The sequence below is a fragment of the Bison bison genome, unplaced genomic scaffold (genome assembly GCF_000754665.1).
Source record: "Bison bison bison isolate TAMUID 2011002044 unplaced genomic scaffold, Bison_UMD1.0 scf7180017864092, whole genome shotgun sequence".
NCBI lineage: Eukaryota > Metazoa > Chordata > Mammalia > Artiodactyla > Bovidae > Bison > Bison bison.
In genome coordinates this window covers 3,163,846-3,185,479 of record NW_011494664.1, presented here as the reverse complement: position 1 = coordinate 3,185,479, position 21,634 = coordinate 3,163,846, and the positions used below count along the sequence as shown (strand labels likewise).

Sequence of the window (21,634 nt, the reverse complement as noted above, 5' to 3'; positions counted from 1 at the left end):
TTCTCCCAACAATCTTGATTCCAGCTTGTGCTTCCTCCAGCCCAGCATTTCTCATGATGTACTCCGCATAGAAGTTAAATAAGCAGGGTGACAATATACAGCCTTGATGGACTCCTTTTCCTATTTGGAACCAGTCTGTTGTTCCATGTCCACTTCTAACTGTTGCTTCCTGACCTGCATACAGGTTTCTCAAGAGGCAGGTTAGGTGGCTGGTATTCCCATCTCTTTCAGAATTTTCTACAGTTTATTGTGATCCACACAGTCAAAGGCTTTGGCATATATCTTAGCAATGCAATTATGTGACATTTATTTCTCAATTATTTTTCAAATATTCTGAGGAACACAGAAAGTGGTCTAACATCACACACAAAAACTCCAGGTCTGCATTTGGCTGTCTAGCTTGTAATTTTTACTAGCTTTATGATCTCATATACCCTACCAGGCCTTGTTATTTTGGGTCTCAGTTTCCTCATCTGTGAAAATGGAATAATAATACTTAACTAATAGAACTGTTGCAAAGATTAAATGAAATAATGTAAAGCAATAGACAGTCCTGACACACAGTTACCATTTTAATAAATTTTAACCATTTATTACCTTTAAAAAAAGGAAAATGTGCACATGCACACGCACACACATACATATCTAAGTTTTAAAACTTGAAAATAAACACAGCTGCCCATTCTAAAAGACAGCTGAGTATTGTTAAAAACCCAGTTTAATCACAGCTTATTTTGCTTACTTAATTTACTTTGAGAAGGACATAGCACGGAAACAGACAAAGAGTAGGCTGGTCAGATCATCAGTGCAAGTCCTGCCTAAGCAAAGCATGCCTCTTCCCTATGGCTTCATTCAGCTCTATTCCTCATGGATCATGTTTATCCAGTTCTCTCCTGATTGCTCAGTGCTTTGGGATGAACTGAGATTATTAATCCTGTCTTATGAACATGACATGATATACCTAGAAATATAGAGTTTTCCTACAAACCATTGGATGTGGAAGTGTAATGTTCAAATGCTTTTTTTCCCACTCATGGAGGATTACAGACTCCATCTTCTTTACAGGCCACCTGTAAAAAGAGAGGAAGTGCTAGAAAAATGTACTGAATTTAGTTTGTATATATTTGCCGTTCCCTATACGTTATAATAGTTCACTATCTCAAGTGTCTGTCTTTGCTTCAAAAAGGAACAAAGGGTGGATTGAAAGAGATAATCCCAGACTTCCCAGTGGTTCAGTGGTTAAGAATCCATCTACCAGTGCAGTGGACATGGTTTTGATCCCTAGTCCAGGGATATCCCACGTGCTGCAGAGTAACTCAGCCCACAAGCTGCAAGTGCCGAGCCTGCGTGCTGCAGTTACTGAAGCCCGTACACCCGGAGCTTCCCTATGCTCCATAGCGAGAGAAACCATAGCAATGAGAAGCCGGCGCTCCACAACAGAGGGCTGCCCCTGCTCAATGCAACTAGAGAAAGCTGATGTGCAGCAACAAAGACCCAGCATGGCCAAAAACAAATACAGTAAATAAATAACGTTTAAAGAAAGCCAATCCCTCAGAGAACAGAACTGCCAGAGAACTAAGCAGTTTAATCCCAATTCTCCATTAGTGATCTCTATCCACGGGACTGTGTAGTTTAGTAGAAAAGTAGAGGCTGAATTTTCAATCCAGATTTACTGCAGCTAAAATTGGGAAAATTATTTAATTTCAGAATGTTGAATTTTCCATTTAAAAATCAGGATCTATGACAGATACTTCAGAGAGTTATTAAAAGGATTAACAATTATTATTTGGAATAAGATATATGGTATGTAGTAGGCATCCATTGAATGATAGCTGCTACCATACAGGGACTAAACACAAGGAAGTGTGGAATTTCCATAATGATAACAAGTGAAAATAATTGCTAGCATATAACATGTACCAAGAATTATTTTGAACAGTCTTCCTATAAGTCTGCAGTTAGTCCTCATAACAGCCTTTAGAGTTGGATAATATTATCAATTTACCCAATATTAATTTATATAATATTAACTTTTCTCTGTTTTTAGATAGTGAGCATGATATGCACTCTGAAGCTCCTTGCAACTCTATTAATATCTATATTATAAAATATCTATCTTGCTCTAGCTTATGAACTCTTCAATGACAAAAAGTAGATCTTTGTATTCCCAGTTTTTTCCTGGTTTATAGTATTCTAAGGTTAAGCTATTTGCCTCTGAGATTGGGAACTAAGCACTAAGTACTGTGTTCAGCACAGAAATTAATTTCATTTAAGATTTTACGAGCTCCAAAGGAATGAATGGGCTTCCCTGATAGCTCAGTTGGTAAAGAATCCTCCTGCAATGCAGGAGACCCTGGTAGGATTTCTATAAGCCAGGGTCAGGAAGATACGCTGGAGATGGGAAAGGCTACCCACTCCAGTATTCTTGGGCTTCACTCCTGGCTCAGCTAGTAAAGAATCCACCTGCAATGTGGGAGACCTAGGTTCCATCCCTGGGTTGGGAAAAAACCCTGGAGAAAGGAAAGGCTACCCACTCCAGTATTCTGGCTTAGAGAATTCCATGGACTATACAGTTGGAAAGAGTCAGACACAACTGAACAACTTTCACTTTCACAAAAGAATGGACTAATTGCATCTTTGTCATTCACAATACATATTTGCACATTTAAAGATCAGAGTTTTATGGTAATTGTCAAGATCATTCACCAGTTTGTATTGAGTAATAGCTCAATAGAGATGTTATCCAGGGTGGAGTGCTGTATACTGCTGCTTTTGGAGATCTGTTGCCAATTCAGTGTTTTCATCACCTGCTGCTGGGCCCACCAAGTCAACCACCATATAGTCCATTCATTTCATCTGGTAATACTCTTTGCTCAAGGCCTGTGTCCACATAATTAATGGAACCAAGTGTGGTAGGTTGGACCAGTCTTTAGACCATAGAAATAACCAGGGACCAGGTTGCAATCTACAGAGTCTGGTTAAGTGGCCACAAACATGGCTGGAGTCAGATACACTGGGATTTGCTCATCAAAGAACTGCAAGCAATCAGTGGAATGCACACTAGCAAAAAGTCCTTATGTTGATATATAATTCCTTTCTGCATGAAGACAGCAAAGAAAATGAATCCAAAAGAATGTTTACAGTCATTATAATAAATCTGTTTGAAATCTACAAATCTCCTTCAGAACAGTATTTCATGAAATTGAATTCAATGAATTGCCTGCAGACATTTCAGGGAAGAGTCAGGGATTAAATGACTTTTGCACAATAAATTTATTTTCTTGATGATATGAGTGCTTTTAAAATAGGACATTTACATAATTTTAACGCAGTCATATGTAAGTGGTTTGTGGTCTAGAGTATTTCACCTCCTGAGTAATCTTTTCATCAGCTTATGGAAATCCTATGGTTGTTCAGGAATATGCTTTTATATTCCAATAGGGACATGGAGAAGTTTGAAAAGCCCATAATTTCCTTTTAAATTTTACTCACCAGTAATACAAGATGATACTTATTTAAAGATGCAACTACCTATACTAATGGTTGCCATCTCCTTGGAAATAAGCATGCAATTTTTTTAAAAGAGCAATATTGATTGCTATTTGCGGGCCCTGTTAATGTTTTTATCTTTTTCTCCCTGCAGAGTTGTTTCAAGAGTCTCACATAACTTTGAAGTAAATGTTAGTCAAATATTGATCCAACACTATAATAGAAATGTTGAGGACACTGAGTGAGAGGTTACAAAATATCTATGATATTTATTTATATATCTATTTATATCTATGATATAAAATATCTATGTCATGTTAGAATGCTTCAAAATTAATGCATCATCCTCCTGAAAATTTCAAAAGAAGCTATGTAGGCAGTAGTACTGCAAATTCTAGAGCATCAGTTCCACCTTCTAAAGTGAATTCTCAGAGATTAGTGAATTAGTGAATGCTCAGAAATTAGACAGTGCTGAACATATGAGCAAAAGATTATGATTTATAGGACATAACTGGAGGCAAGTCAAGTTGACTGGTAAGGTTATGAGTATATTAACAAAGACAATATCATATTGAATATAAGCACCCATCTCCTGGCAATCTAAAAATACAAGTTCAGAATGCCCTGGTGGTACAGTGGATAAGAACCCACCTGCCAATGGAGGGGACACAGGTTAGATCCTTGGTCTGGGAGGATTCCACATGCTGCAGAGCCATTGGGTCCGTGCGCCACAACTACTGAAGCCCAGGCACCTACAGCCGGTGCTCGGAAACAAGAGAAGCCATCCATTGAAGAGCCAATGCACTGCAACCAAGAGGAACCCCTGCTCACTACAACCAGAGCAAAGCCCACACACCACTGAAGACCCAGCACAGCCAAAAATAAAATAAATTTTAACATATATTAAAAAGAAAAAAAAGCTTTGACTATTAGTAAATAGTGATGGACAGGGAAGCCTGATGTGCTGCAGTCCGTGGGGTCACAAAGTGTCAGACATGACTGAGCAACTGAATTGAACTGATTAGTAAATAAGAAGGAAAAAGGAAAATACCAAGGGAAAGCCAAAGGTAGGTTGATGACCTACCCTGGAAGGAGAGATATGTGCATCTACTTTGTGAAGAAAAGTATGGTGTAGGGTCTCAGCCAGGCAGACGTTTAAAGAGAGGTCATGTATTCTGCAAAAACTTCTTTTGGAAGAATATTCATCATTGCCTCTCAATCATGTAATTATTCTTTCCTATTAAGTAAATGAACAAAAGAACTTGCATGAAATCTCTGCATGATCTATTCTATTGTTTTAGTGATTATTATTTATAGGTGCTGCTGCTGCTAAGTCGTGTCAGTAGCTGTAGAGCTAATAAAACATTCTCTGTCTTGACAGGTAAATAATCATAAAGAAGTGTACAATCCTTTCTTTCTTTTCAACCCAGTAGCTTAAAATTATTATAAAATATTTTGGAAGTTAAGAATGATGTAAAAATAATCTAGTAAATAGTTGTTCTGCTTTAGGAAATAAAAAATTATACCACAGTTGAAGTCCCTGTAGATGCTCCTCGAATGCATCTCTAGGAGTTGCCCCTATTTTGAATTTGATGATGAAATGTGCAGAATCACCTGGAAGTTCTTTCTGTTGGGCAACCATGATGACCTATAAAGTCAGTAAGTAAGTGAAAGTCTTTCAGTCGTGTCCAGTGCTTTGTAACCCCATGGACTACAGAGTCCATGGAATTCTCCAGGCAGAATACTGGAGTAGGTAGCCTTTCCCTTCTCCAGGGGATCTTCCCAACTCAGGCATGGAACCTAGGTCTCCCACATTGCAGGTGAATTCTTTACCAGCTGAGCCATAAGGGAAACCCAAGAATACTGTCCCTTATCCAGCATATCTTCCTGACCCAGGAATCGAACTGAGGTTTCCTGCATTGTAAATGGATTCTTTACCAACTGAGCTATCAGGGAAGCCCTAATGACCTATAGAACTATTTTAATAGTCAATGCTTTGGATCTGGTTATTGGCAGTAGAAAGTTTCAAAGTAAAAAATGTTCAGAGAGAATTAGGATAATGAGCTTTGACTTATTCATAGTGAAAATTTGCTAATGTTCTGATAAAACAGAGAATAGCAACTCAAAATAATAGAGAATAGCCAATCAAAAATAATTTAGTTCAAATTGCTAGATGCTTCTTTGAGATCAAGTCAGTCTCTGTCCCATTCTCCTGATCTTGTTTACAACCCTATTATTACAACTACCCTCCAAAGGAAGAAAACATCTTAGGTTGAGAGCTGGGAGGCGTATACCTCTATTGTTTTCTAGGTCACATACGCCTCGGTGTTCCTCTGATTTCGGTCACTGCAGTGGGGAAGAGCGCCGGACAATAATCTCAGCAGCACCTTGCACTGGGAACTTCCACATCAAGAGCTGGCATCTTTCTGCATTCCACTTTCACAGCTTTCACTAAGGTAGTGGGAGTGTGCCTGACTAGTGTGCAAGAACACCTGGCCCGGAGCTGGGGGCTGAGGAGTGGGGGGAGGAAGGCAGGATAATGCCCCTGTGCCCCTGGGAGCCATCCTCAACCACTGGCTGGATGAGGAGAACTGACGGTTATCTACTCCAGACTCCAGACCTCTAAAGGAGAATATTAATCCCCCAACATTGTCTGCTTCCTGGAAACTCCAGGGAAATAGAGATCCTGTTGTCCACAGCAGCAACTCAATGAGGAATGCTTGCTTACACTGACTTTACACACTTCCCTGTTCCATTTCTCTGTTTCTTTTCTCTGGTGTCCTGAATCTCTCCACAGATGAACTACCAGGACCCAAAGCCTTGTTTAGTTTCTGATCTTAGGAAAGTAAAAACTAAGGCAGTTCTTTTAAAAAGAGAGAGAGAAAAAAATTTTTAAATTATTTTGTCTACAAAAATATATCTCTTTCATCCACATGTATACACTGTTATACTTACAATGGATAACCAACAAGGACCTACTGTATAGCACATGGAACTCTGCCCAGTATTATGTGGCAGGCTGGATGGGAAGAGAGTTTGGGGCAGAATGAATACGTATACAGTTCAGCTGCTCTTCTCTGCACTTGAAACTATCACAACTTTGCAAATTGACTATATTTCAATATTAAATAAAAAGTTAAAAAAAACACATAAAGAAAAGAAACACTCTGGGAGTTCAATAGATTGTAAAATTATTTATCTTTCCATAGCCCAGTTGTCCACATTAAAGTTCCTTGGTTTGCATTCCTTTCATCTTATGTTGTTTTCTCTTTTTGGACACAACCATCAACACCCTGCATCCTAGTTTGGTTGCAGGATGGTGATAATGCAACCCCTGATGCTCTGCCCCTCACCTCCCCTTAGTGTTATGTTGCAATGAACAGATTTGTGCATGTGCGTGCTCAGTCACTCAATAGTGTCTGACTCTTTTGTGACCCATGGACTATAGCCCACCAGTCCCCCCTGTCCATGGGATTTCCCAGGCAAAAATATAGGAGTGGGTTGCCATTTCTTACTCCAGGGGATCTTCTTGATCCAAGGATCAAACCCACGTCTCCTGTATCTCCTGCATTGGCAGGCGGATTCTCCTGCATCTTCTGCATTGGTAGGCAGATTGTTTACCACTGAGCCACCTGGGAAGCTAAACAAAGTGAGTCACCATATTTCTGGGATACGCTTTATGCTTGCTCAAGAGGTTACAGCTCTTGTACACTTTTCCCAAGTGGCCTGATCTCAGTCCCTATGGTTAGTTGTGTTTGTTGGCAATGAATCTAAAGATCTAAGTATGGTCTGCCTTTAGAAAACACTGGACTGTGAGTCAGAGACCCTTGGTTCTTTTTTATGATTCTACTTAATATGTTGAGTAACCTCCTACCCTTTCTGGGCAGTTTTTCTGTCTGTAATGGAGCCACCCAACTGTATGCCAGACTAAGAGTGGCAGAGTTAGTTCTAGGAGCCTTTCAGAAGCTTAAATTAGAATTAAGCTAATTCCACTACACCATCCTGTGTTTAAAATCAAAAGTATTTCTGTAAGTTGTTTTATTTTGATGTGGTTGGAAATATGTTCTGACTACAAAAGAAGTAAGAGTGATGTTTCATCCTTCTGTTTAGTAGTTGAATTCTGATGCAGGGTGATTATTTATAACTGAGACAAACAAAAACATTTAAAATACTGAATAACGTTATTAGTTCTTTACATTATTTTCTAAACCTCATCCTGGTCAAATCAATATCATATTCCCTTCTAATAGCAAAGTTTCATTCCTTTGCATAAAACAATGCATCAATCTACAGGACACTTCTGGGAAGTGGAGCTTGGCATTTAAGAGTACTCTGTTAGAACATGCACACAAACCTCTCCCACACTAAAACTCTGTGCATGAAAATATAGGTTGCAGAAGGGAGAGGAGTGGAAGCAAGGAATTGCATGTGATGGGAAAGCTCCTTTCTTTCATTTTACTTTCAGCATGGGAGTGTATGTGTGGAGCGGGGGGAGACATGGGTTCCATCCCTGGTGGCTGGGGGAGGAGCGGGTGGGAAGATCCGCTGGATGAGGAAATGGCAACCCACTCCAGTATTTTTGCCTGGAGAATCCCATGGACAGAGGAGCCTGGTGGGTACAGTCCATGGGGTCACAAAAGTCAGACATGACTTAATGATTGAGCACATTTTTGTAATAGAGATGGCTTATAGTTCTGCAAATTCTCTTTAATGTTCATTGATAAAAGCTACAGCCCGTTCATTTATCTTATCATCAAGCACCATAATCAGATTAATAACTATTTTATCTGCAACACTGAAGAAGGGGTGGATATGGGGGAGGAGTGGAGGTAATTTTCATTTGGAAGGAGAGACAGGAGGCTCTGGAGAGCAGGCTCTGGTTTGCCAGAGAGCATTGATAAAGCTGTAGGTGCCAAGATGCAAGAACAAGGGAGAAGCAAAGAAGCTTGGGAATGAAGGTGGGATGGTACCAAAAAGAAAAACTGCTTAACAATCATGACTTTGCAATTTTCCTTGATGAACTCACAATGATGTGTCTAGGTTAGCACAAAGATGACAAAATTCCTCCCATCAGCTCATCCCAGTTTTCCCAGTAGAGTCTGGTCCCCGCCTAGAAAAAGAGAGAAAAAGGTTAATTTAAAAAGCTGTAAAAAAGAAAAACTCTCTATATTACTACGTACTCAAACACACACATGAATGTTTGAACACATCCCCCTCTCCATATTTAATTACCAGTATATTAAAAATATTAGGATTCAAATCCTAAAATATTGATCCTTTATAATTATCATACAGTACATGAAGAAATGATTCCTGTGACATATGCCTCTCAGCTTCTGAACATCTCCTTACTATCTAGTTTGAGAGGCTATTTCAGGCTTACCTCATACTTTCCCTTTGGTTGCTGTCAAGCCTTCGTTAAAGTGCTCTGCAACTACCCCCTTATAATTCAGTGTGTGAGTATTGCTGGTGATGACATGGGACAGAGGAGGTGTCCACCATCCTCCCTTCCGCTGACACTTGCTCAAAGCAGCAGCTGCCTATCACCAAAGGTCACAATCCAGAATTCCAGACACCCATAGTGCCTGCATACATTTCTTTAGGACTCCATTATATTCCAGATTCCATTGGTTTTTGTAAATGATTTATTAAATGAATTTAAAAATAAACATATTCATATCCTCTTAGTATTGTGTCGTCTCTTCCATCCTGGATCATATCCTTTCATATTTGAATCTCCAGATTTCAGTATAGCTTTCACCACTTGGTAGATTCTTAATAAATATGTGATCAGAGGAAGGAAGAAAGGTCCATCTTATCAATATTATTAGCAATTCAGACAGAAATATTAAATGCCATAATATGCCTAAGGCCTGTAGCCAATGCCTGGCAAATAGAAGGTACACTATGAGAGCAACCAAAGGAAAAGCTGAGCTATTTCTGTAATCTGATGGTTCTGGCACATAACAGAAAATAATTATTTTGGTTTACCTCATTCTCAACATTCCCTTTGACAACATAATAAACAAGTCAAAGAAATCATGAAAAGGTGCATTTGATGCTACTCTTGTTCAGCCTCAAATTTAAACAATTTTAAGAAAGCTGTTTTAAAGGACAATGGTAAATTGAGTTTTCTGATCAAATCATTGTAAAGTAAGTGATTGTCCAGAAAGCGTGTGTAAGTACTAAATTGAAACCACAAAACCAACAGATGAATCCTAAGTAGAAAGGACAAAATCTGAAAATTATGGTTACCATGTTTACAATAAATTTATTACTGCCTGAACATTGCTGCAGTTTTACACAAACCAAAAGAATCTATAAATGAATTAATGCCTAGACTAGTTTCAGAAAATAGTTACACTTCTAGCTGTAAGAATGAATCGAAGTTTAGGATTATAACTGACTTTGATGGGAAACAGAGGGACAGATCAGTGAAGAAGCACAAAGATTTAGTATTAGTGACAAGGTTCTAGCTTTGCTGCTCACAGTGTGCATTCATGAGTGTTTTTGTTATGCTTTTCCTAATGCTTTATATTTTTCATCTTTTGTAAATATTTCTTTTTATTTATGAATTGTTGCATAATAAAATAGCATATAGTCAACATTTTGGAAACTACTAATCTAGTATATCAAGCCCTTGGTTACCTTATATGTTAAATCAAAATAATACTTATAAAATTATCATTTCAATTAGATGAAATATGCAACAGAATGCTTGGTATATGTGTGCAACATATATAACCATTTATGCTAATCTTTGTTCCAATTTTAAAATCGGTCTTTGAAGGTACACTTTAGTTTTGGTAAGTTTCAAAAGATTATGTATGAATATTGCATTTGAGTTCATCTTGAAATGCTTTAGGTGTACAAGTACATTTTTGATGAAAGTGACCATGTCTTAACTGAACAGCTTTCTCCAAAGTATAAAGAGAATATGAAACATGTGTCCTCCATATAGTATTGCAAATGCTGTTTAATGTCTTTGTCTTGATGACTGCCTGCAAGCACTAGCCATAAAGCAATTAAGAATATAATTTTAACAACTCACATAAAACATTTAGTTGGAAATCCTGGGCATATGGTGAGTCACATTTAATTATTAATTGTTATTTATCTACACTACAACTAGACTGTCTAAATTACTTTCTTACAGGATAAAGGGAAAAACTTCTGTAGATTAGTAAGTTCAACAGTTTAATCTTATTTCTGCTTATTTTCCTGAGACAAAAATCAAATACGTAGTACAGCATGCACATCAAGTCTTTCTCAATTATTCTGAAAAGTCTATAAGCTCACTCAAGAAAATATAGTTTTCTATATTTTTATCTAAAGTGTATACTCAGACCACCTTGCTAAATTCCGGGCTGCACAATCCCTAGCAATGCTGGGCTATCTACCCTGCTGGCCCCTTCTTGCTCTGCAAAACCAAACCAACAAACATGGAAGATGGTGCACCATTTACAGCTGGATTTTGAAGCTGAATTCAGAATCAGTTGAGAAATACCATCGGAGATGTGTTTGGATCTTTCCATTGAAGATTAAATTAATTCTTTCCATTATCCCATGGTATCAAGAGTGAAAGCAGTGATGGTAACCAGAAGTACTATTGTGTCCTAACCATGTTCCAGGCAGGGCTTCCCTGGTGGCTCAGACAGTAGAGAATCTGCCTGCAGTGCAGGAGACCCGGTTTCAATCCCTGGGTCAGGAAGATCTCCTGAAGAAGGAAATGGCAACCCATTCCAGTATTCTTGCCTGGAGAATTCCATGGACAGAAGAGCCAGGTGGGCCACAGTTCATGGGATCACAAAGAGTTGGACATGATTGACTGACTAAACATTTTCACTTTTTCTTTCATATTCTAGGCAAAATGTTCAGCACTTTACAAGCACATGTGACCTACTTCAAATCTCATAAAAACCTCTATGAAGAAAGTTTGATTATCTTGAAGTGACTTATTCAAGCTATGCCACTATTGAATTAAACTAGAATACCAAACTTCTGACTCTTATCTATAACTTTTGAGTGTGATGGATATTTTTAACCTCTATACCACAGTAACCAGTGAATCAGTGAAGTTGCTTAGTCATGTCTGACTCTTTGTGATCCCATGGACTGTAACCTACCAGGCTCCTCCATCCATGGAATTTTCCAGGCAAGAATACTGGAGTGGGTTGCCATTTCCTTCTCCAGGGATCAAGCCTAGGTCTCCCTCATTGCAGGCAGACGCTTTACTGTCTGAGCCACCATGGAAGCCCAAAGTAGTTCTTAAATGGTCACTGTATTAATTATTTTACAATTTATTCAAATATCTACCAGTTGCAATCAATTGCCAAGCATTTCTCCTAGAATTACATTATCTAGCCTGGAAAGCGTCTTTGAGGGTCCGTCTTAAGATCTTAAGGAAATAAGAGAAAGAAATAATGAATTAGTCATGATCTTATAAAACCTTTAATCTGTGGTTTTCCTGACAGGATCTTACATGATTTATAATTTATAGCTTTTCTCTGTGTTTCAGGTAGAAGAAAATAAAGAGGAAAGGGTTCTGAAATGGCTTTGCAAGTATTTTTGGTAAAAACCAAAAAATAAATAATTGCTAACTAACCAACTTATAAAAGAGGAAAAAAGTAAAGATTAGAGATTTTCTCATCCAAGCAGGCTAGGCCATGCAGTATTTGAAGTGTTCAATGTCAAGTATAATTTATTAACCACTTTTATTGAGACTAGCCTTGAAGAAAAATATATAGACACATTTAACAGCCTTCTTGACCATTTCAAACATATGAGGCTTGCTTTTCTATCTTCTTCCAACCAGTGGGCAATTGATTATTAAGGAGACCACCTACACTTTCAATTATTATTATTACCATAAATTTTGCTGTAGTAAATTCTTACTGTTTGATTCATTTTCTATGACTACAGAGCCCTGAAGGGATATGGATTTGGGGCCACCTTGTGACGGATTTAGAAAAGTCCTGGAGGCTGGCCCCTAGGGTCAGAAATTTTATTTCAGTTACTAAATTGTTACCTTTCAACAAATATATTTTGCAAAGGGGTTGCATGTGGTAATGGGTGATTTTTACTAATGAAAGAATGATTACCAGTGTTAGACTAAGTTGACTTGTTTTTATATCCCAGCCACTGCCATAAACATATATATATTAACATAGTAAATCATTTTATGCTCACAAGAATCCTATGAAGTAAATGCCATCATATCACCACTTTACAAATGAGGCAGCCAAGGTTTAGAAGGAATAAATAATTTATCTAAGTTCCTGCAGAGAGCAAGTGAGGTCTTAAGAAGCCTCAAAATATTCTGGCTGAAGATATGAAAAAAAAAGCTGTTCTATGTGAAAGTGAAAAATGACATGAAGTAAATCACCGTTTAGGAACATTTTAAAGCTTCGAATTGTATGTTATTAGGATATTTTGGATTAGAGACTCTGTATTTATAAATGCACAAAATAACATAAAAAGGCAATAATCCTGGAAGAAAACCAAAAAACTGATAATATTATGAACAAACTCAACAGTATAGAAATTACAAAGCATAAATAATGACATGCCTGGTACTTATTCCCCTATGATCTATTTTTGACCTTTCAGTCATGTTAAAAGATAATTTGTGTGTGTGTATGTGTGTGTGTGAAACTAAGGAGCACATATTTTTCAAGCTAAAATTAGTGCTAAATACTCTTGAATTCTATTTACAGTGTGCTGGAATTTTCACTGAATTATGCATCCTATATTTTTCCTTCAGGGATCACAGACAACATCCTCAAAAGTAGAAACACTACTTTCTCCCTATGTTGTTTGAATTTCCTATCTCCATTGTTGGCGTAGACATGGGGTTCCATAACCCGATCCCCACTTCATGGAAGAACTTTGCTGTCTGGGGGCAGGGAGCTGCTTTGACCAAGATCATGGCCTTCCTGGGTCAGCCTGCATTCAGTGGCTCAATGAGAGTACAAAGGTGGGTCATCTCATCTCCAGGTGGGGTGACATTATTTGCTCTGGGGTGGGATGACATTATTTTGCTCCAGGTGGGGTGACATTATTTGCTCTGGGCTAAGTCTGTGTCGGAGAAGGTGATGGCACCCCACTCCAGTACTCTTGCTTGGAAAATCCCATGGACGGAGGAGCCTCGTAGGCTGCAGTCCGTTGGATCTCTAAGAGTCGGACACGACTGAGCGACTTCACTTTCACTTTTCACTTTCCTGCATTGGAGAAGAAAATGGCAACCCACTCCAGTGTTCTTGCCTGGAGAATCCCAGGGACGGGGGAGCCCGGTGGGCTGCCGTCTATGGGGTCGCACAGAGTAGGACACGACTGAAGCGACTTAGCAGCAGCAGCAGCAAGTCTATGTAGGGCTTTCAGAACAATTCAACTGTTTTCTTCTGTCCAATTCTGCTCCTTCCCCCTTTTTTCTTAGGTTTTGATCCTTAATGTATGTCTTAGACTCCAAAATCATCTTGGAATTTGTCTCCTATTTTTTTCAATTGTGATAAAAAGCACATGACATCAGTTTTACTCCCTTAACACGCTTGAGTGTACAGTACAGTAGTGTTAACTACATGCACTTTGTTGTTAATAGACATCGAGACTTTTTCATAAATATCTGCTTCCTGAGAAGTTAATCCGTGACCACACTTTCTCTAATGATCTAAATCTTTTCAGGATGTTTTGAAGTGTAGTTCTTCTTTCTTGGTAATATCCTAAACAGGTTTGCAATATGAAATTGTGAGACTGAAAGATGGCGGAAACCACATAATGTAGAGTATCTGTAATGATCACATCTCTTTAAAATGGGGTCTGTGAATGTTTGCCATGCACCTTGAAGATTGTGTTTTTCCTTTCTCTAGTCTGCATAAGAAGTGGATAAAAATTGGAAGACTTTCTCCTGGGAAGTTTTAAGAAGACAGTGAAAGGTAATTATTTTTATTGAGAGGCCAAAACAATGGTGCAGGTATCTAACAAAGTTTTTGACTCAAAGTTTTCAGTCCTGAGCATCCTATTTGGGATTTTAGAGTTTACTCAAAGTTGATGTCACATCGAAACTTTGTACTTTGGTGACTCTACCGAAGTACCAATGTGCTTTGGTAACACTACAATAGGTTAGCCTCTTGTAGTGGTTTTCAGTCCTGTTGCAGTAATTTAAAGGTGGCTAAGAATTTTTTTGCTACTTCTTCCATTGAGAGGCAGAATGTAATTACCCTCCTCTGAATCTGAGTTGACATCGGTGACTTCCTTGACAAATAGGATGTGACACAAGTGATACGGCATGACTTATGAGCTAGATCTTGCAGCTTCCCCTTAATCCACAGAACCACTCTTCTTAGGAGTCTCTGAGCAGACTAGTGTTTTCCTCAGGACTTGAGAGGTAGGGTTAGGGGGACAGATGAGGAATGAGGAAACTTTTGAGGGCTTAATTACTAAGATGAATGTTTTTGATGATGAAACAATCTGGTGAGGATTTTGTAAACATATATGTATACCAAAGACCATAAAGTTGTTCATTTCAAATATGTAGTTTTTGTAGGAAAAGTATGCTTCATTAAAGTTGCAAAGAGAGATGGAAATTGGTTATCTCAAAGAATTTCCTCAGGTGCCAGAAAGTCTGGCCCAGAGGACTCATAGCTGGGAAAAAATGTCAACTGAATTTCACAATAGAATGAAGCTGGCAAAGGCAACATAACTATTCCTCACTGGATAGGAACACCACAGATTGCATCACTGATCCCCTGAACTCCTAAAACAATGATTGCTCTAATGAAAGTGTTTGTTTCTGGTGTTGCATCTGAAAAGAGAGGCACCTGCTTCTTCTGCTACCACCCATTGCCAGAGTTACATTAGCTCTTCCGGGTGAGTTTCAACACAGATCATCTTCTTAGGTACTAAACCCTATTGGGAGTCCTCAGATCAGCCCAGAAGCATCTATTAAAGTTCATTAAAAATACATTTGAATCGGTTCTAATGAGGTAGATGAAACTGGAGCCTATTATACAGAGTGAAATAAGCCTGAAATACCAATACAGTATACTAATGCATATATATGGAATTTAGAAACATGGTAATGATAACCCTGTATGCGAGACAGCAAAGGAGACACAGATGTATAGAACAGTCTTTTGGACTCCGTGGGAGAGGGAGAGGGTGGGATGATTTGGGAGAATGGCATTGAAACATGTATAATATCATATATGAAATGAATTGCCAGTCCAGGTTCGATGCAGGATACTGGATTCTTGGGGCTGGTGCACTGGGATGACCCAGAGGGATGGTACGGGGAGGGAGGTGGGAGTGGGGTTCAGGATGGGGAGCACATGTACACCCATGGTGGATTCATGTTGATGTATGGCAAAACCAATACAATATTGTAAAGTAATTAGCCTCCAATTAAAATGAATAAATTTATATTTTAAAAAAAGAAAAAAAATCTTTTTGAGGAGGAAAATGTGGTTTTTTTCTTCCTTTCAACAGGTTTTGGTACCTAGTCTTACCATCTCACAATCTCACTATGAAACCAGGGCTTCACAACAAGCTAAACAGTTCATAACAGGGTTTGGCAAACAAATACTTAACAACCAACCTTTGTTGACCAATAAAAGTATAGAAATCCACTGTCACTCAAGTTTTTCCTGGGACTCTTTTTTACTATGACAACTCGAAATGTATATTTGATGAGATTTCAAAGTAATTGTGTTGGTCAACTTTTCTTTAATAGAGGTTCTTAGACCATTGGTCTCTACCAAAAATAATTATCCAAAATTGTTTAATAGACTTCAGTTACTCAACATTACCATTACTTGCTTCCCTTTCATATATCCATTATACTTTTCATCTACAGAGTATACCTAAACCCTAGCACAAATCTTCCCCTCTAGTATATCCTTCTATTTGCTGATTACTTGAGCTTCTCCTAAATAAAAGCTTTTTAGATCCAAATCATGGGGTTTTCTATGACACCCAGGAGAGAAAAGGAGTATGCTTTATTTTTCCCCCATCTCTCCCTTCTATTGAGATAGTTTGCATTAGCATGCTATGGCACTAATATACCTGTACTTTAAAGAGAGTAAAAATAGTCTTGTCAATGTACCTTCTTCTACTGTAAATTTTAGATCTGTATGACCAGAGTCACCAGATCTCTTTCTTTAATTCTATAGACTATTCAAGGAATTTTATCTTGTCAATAATACACCTTGTTTTGGGGACCTCAGAAGTTATAACATGTACATTATCACACAGTTGCAAATTCTAGCTTCTAGATTCAGGATAATACAATCTTTTTAAAAGTACTTTGAAAGTAAGCATTCATAGATGTCAACTTCTTACCACCTTAGACAGTTCCCATGAAGCCCAGGACCCCTCATTCTCTGTCAAATATATCTTGTCTATGTATCCAGATGATCTGTTGCTGGTAGAAAGTAATTTAGAAAGCTACTTAATCATCTGCAAAGTGGTTATATGAATTTAAATTTCTCTTTGGGCAATGTATGTGTTCACCTTTTTCCAGATACTAATGCTCAGAGTTGTTTGATATATTGTTTCTTAGTACCACATTGTGGTCTAATTTGCATTTCTGTTAGGCAGAAAGCATTAGCATCTTCTCACTTAAATTTATTCTCCCACATTTTGTAATAGATGGTTTTTTTCTTCTTGCTTTAATTAATTGAATAAGCTGAAAACTCATTGTGGAAAAACAAAATTTTTATCATGTTTTACATTGATGTTCCACATTTCAGATGCACCTAAATTATCTCTGACTTTACTAGGTCTTAATAGGAATAATTTTCAATCTGTTCCACCTTTATTCAGAGTTTTCAATCTTTCTCCTAACTATTGCACCAGACTACTCTCATCAACTCTTATGTGCCTGTAAGTCTGTAGACATATAAGAATACCTAAATTTTTATCCAGCCTTGAGCCTCCTAGCTATGTAACCACAAGCATATCACTTAACTTCTCTGTGCCTTGGTTTCCTCATCTGTGAAATTTTAAAATGACACTACCTATTTTGAGTTATTATGAGGATTGCACATATGCAGACAAGATATAGAACAATGATAATTAGACAAAAGTACATGACACACAAAGAGCATTCCAACTTCTTCTACTCATTCTCTTGCTTGTTTGCCTTATGTTTTTAGCAGTTTATTGACAGATTCAAAGGTGGTTTAAAATAATATTTAATACAGCTTTGAAAATTATCTTTAGGAGTCAATCTAGCTACCTATTCCATTTGATGGAAACAGAAGTCTATAGATTTATGTTTCAAGACCATGGTTGTGTGCCTTATTTCCTCACAGTACGGCTTTATTCACTCTTATAACCCTGGAAAAAAGTTCATTTCTCATCAGGATATGGAAAGCGTTTATGAAGAAAAGCATTTTGGCTTCTGAAAGCAATTATTAAAATAGATATTCCTCTTATTGTCTACTGCCAACTCACTTGTCAAGACAGTCTTTTACCTGGGAGAAAATGGATAATAATCAGACCCTCTCTTAATGCTAATAATCACTGCAATCGGACAGTATGGCTAACTTTGGATGCACTGTAGATTCAAAATTAAGAGAAACTGGACCTAAGGAAGAAGAAGCCATTTGTTTGAAGCCCGGTTGTTAGCAGAAGTCACATGTTTAACTTTCATCAGGAGGCTCTTTAGTCGTTCTTCACTTTCTGCCATAAGGGTGGTGTCATCCGCATATCTGAAGTCATAAATATTTCTCCAGGCAATCTTGATTCTAATTTGTGCTTCCTCCAGTCCAGCATTTCTCATGATGCACTCTACATATAAGTTAAATAATCAGGGTGACAATATACAGCCTTGAAGTACTCCTTTCCCGATTTGGAACCAGTCTGTCATTCCATATCCAGTTCTAACTGTTGCTTCCTGACCTGCATACAAGTTTCTCAAGAGGCAGGTCAGGTGGTCTAGTATTCCCAACTCTTTCAGAATTTTCCACAGTTTATTGTGATCCACACAGTCAAAGGCTTTGGCATAGTCAATAAAGCAGAAATAGATGTTTTTCTGGAACTCTCTTGCTTTTTCACTGATCCAACGGATGTTGGCAATTTGATCTCTGGTTCCTCTGCCTTTTCTAAATCCAGCTTGAGCATCTGGAAGTTCACGGTTAATGGTTCGTGGTATTGCTGAAGCCTGGCTTGGAGAATTCTGAGCATTACTTTACCAGAGTAAGAGATGAGTGCAATTGTGCGGTAGTTTAAGCATTCTTTGGCATTGCTTTGGGATTGGAATGAAAACTGACCTTTTCCAGTCCTGTGGCCACTGCTTAATTTTTCAAATTTGCTGGCGTATTGAGTCCAGCACTTTCACAGCATCATCTTTTAGGATTTGAAATAGCTCCACTGGAATTCCATCACCTCCACTAGCTTTGTTCGTAGTGATGCTTCCTAAGGCCCACTTGACTTCACACTCCAGGATGTCTGGCTCTAGATGAGTGATCACACCATCGTGCTTATCTGGGTCATGAAGATCTTTTTTATACAGTTTGTCTGGGTCATGAAGACCTTTTTTATATAGTTTGTCTATTTTCCAGGCAAGAAGTGGGTTGCCATGCCCTCCTCAGGGGGATCTTCTCAACCAAGGAATTGAATCTGAGTCTCCTGCACTGACAGCCAGATTCTTTACCACTGAGCCACCTCTTCTTAATATCTTCTGCTTCTGTTAGGTCCATACCATTTCTGTCCTTTATCGAGCCCATCTTTGCATGAAATGTTCCCTTGGTAGCTCTAATTTTCTTAAAGAGATCTCTAGTCTTTCCCATTCTGTTGTTTTCCTCTATTTCTTTGCATTGATTGCTGAGGAAGGCTTTCTTATCTCTTCTTGCTATTCTTTGGAACTCTGCCTTCAAATGGGTATATCTTTCCTTTTCTCCTTTGCTTTTCACTTCTCTTCTTCTCACAGCTATTTGTAAGGCCTCCTCGGGCACCTATTTTGCTTTTTTGCATTTCTTTTTCTTGGGGAAGGTCTTGATCCCAGTCTCCTGTACAATGACAACCTATGGTACAAAGTAAATCATTCTGACTAATAAACAATGACACTGAATATAATGTCAGGTAAATCCTTGCTATTTTGTTGTTCAATATAATGAAATTATAGCAATTTTGCTCTAACACTAGTCTCATGGTTCAAGAATAATGAGTAAACATGAAAGCAATATAAGCAGGGTGCTGCCAGCAGAAAAGATGAGAGTGGAAGCATCAAATGCCAGAGTTCGATCCCTGCATTGGAAAGATCCTCTGGGGAAGGCAATGGCAAGCCATTCCAGTGTTCTTGTCTGGAGAATCTCATGGAGAGAGGAGCCTGGCAGGCCATAGTCCACGGGGTCTCACAGAGTCAGACATGACTGAAGTGACTTAGCACGCACAGGCCATTATATTATTCTCTTAATATTTTTACCTTATAATTGTGTGAACATTTAGTTAATCTATCTATGTACATATGTTTTATTATATTTGAACTAGATTACATTTGAAAATATTATTTTATTTGACTATTTTAAAAGTTATAGGAATTTTACATGTCCTTAAATTCTCTTGGTGATAGGAAATGGCATAATTTTACCCACTTTAGAAATTAAGAAGAAACTAAACACAAAGGTTAGTTTCCAGCCTTGCATAGTATTCAAAGCTACTGTCTCAAGACTGGTTGTCCCAAAAGCTATCACTCAGTTGTGAATTCAAGTTTCAGTAGTTTATTTTGGAAGTGATTCCAGTGAACAAAGTGGGTGAAGTGGAGACAATAGTGAATAAACAAAAAGGTAATCAATGAAGTGTAATTTATAGTTATGGGTTAATTGGAGCTTCACTACCTGTGTGTGTGCTAAATCACTTCAGTCCGACTCTTTGCGACCCCATGAACTGCAGCCCACCAGACTCTTCTGTCCAAGGAATTTTCAAAAGAGACACGTGTACCCCAGTGTTCATCGCAGCACTGTTTATAATAGCCAGGACATGGAAGCAACCTAGATGTCCATCAGCAGATGAATGGATAAGAAAGATACAGTACATATACACAATGGAGTATTACTCAGCCATTAAAAAGAATACATTTGAATCAGTTCTAATGAGATGGATGAAACTGGAGCCTATTATACAGAGTTAAGTAAGCCAGAAGGAAAAACACCAATACAGTATACTAATGCATACATATGGAATTTAGAAAGATGGTAACAATAACCCAGTGTACAAGACAGCAAAAGAGACACTGATGTATAGAACAGTCTTATGGACTCTGTGGGAGAGGGAGAGGGTGGGAAGAGTTGGGAGAATGGCATTGAAACATGTAAAATATCATGTAAGAAATGAGTTGCCAGTCCAGGTTCGATGCACGATACTGGATGCTTAGGGCTAGTGCACTGGGACGACCCAGAGGGATGGTATGGGGAGGGAGGAGGGAGGAGGGTTCAGGATGGGGAACACATGTATACCTGTGGCGGATTCATTTTGATATTTGGCAAAACTAATACAATTATGTAAAGTTTAAAAATAAAAGAAAAGAAAAGAAAACAAAAATCTAAAAGGAACACAAAGAAAAAAAAAAAGAAGAAGTAGGTTGCCATGCCCTCCTCAAGGGGATCTTCTCAACCAAGAAATTGAACCTGAGTCTCCTGCACTGGCAGGCAGATTTTTACCACTGAGTCACCTGGGAAGCCCAGAGCTTTCCTGGAAACCATGTAAAACATGCTTTGGAGTTATCCACCTGAGGGGCAAGGGAGTTGAGCTATTTACATGCTACTCTGGTGAGTCAATATGCCAGCAAATTTGGAAAACTCAGCAGTGGCCACAGGACTGGAAAAGGTCAGTTTTCATTCCAATCCCAAAGAAAGGCAATGCCAAAGAATGCTCAAACTACCACACAAATGCACTCATCTCACACGCTAGTAAAGTAATGCTCAAAATTCTCCAGGCCAGGCTTCAGCAATATGTGAACCGTGAACTTCCAGATGTTCAAGCTGGTTTTAGAAAAGGCAGAGGAACCAGAGATCAAATTGCCAACACCCATTGGATCATTGAAAAATCAAGAGAGTTCCAGAAAAACATCTATTTCTGCTTTTATTGACCATGCCAAAGCCTTTGTGTGGATTGCAACAAACTGGAAAATTCTGAAAGAGATGGGAAT

General features: G+C 38.3%; 1 long non-coding RNA gene across 4 annotated transcripts in view; it reads right to left on the bottom strand.

Moving 5' to 3' along the window:
* Positions 1-208: 208 nt before the first annotated feature.
* Positions 209-21,634, bottom strand: part of LOC104987312 — a 27,874-nt gene continuing 6,448 nt past the window's right edge. Inside the window, exons 2-4 of one of the 4 annotated variants that reach the window (XR_825112.1) lie at positions 8,516-8,599; positions 989-1,070; positions 209-473 (exon numbers count right to left, since the gene is read on the bottom strand). This is a non-coding gene — a long non-coding RNA (uncharacterized LOC104987312). Of the gene's footprint in view, positions 1,071-4,203; positions 4,294-7,078; positions 7,122-8,515; positions 8,600-21,634 lie in introns of those variants that run through there. The other 3 variants (XR_825111.1, XR_825114.1, XR_825113.1) reach the window with 3 other exon arrangements.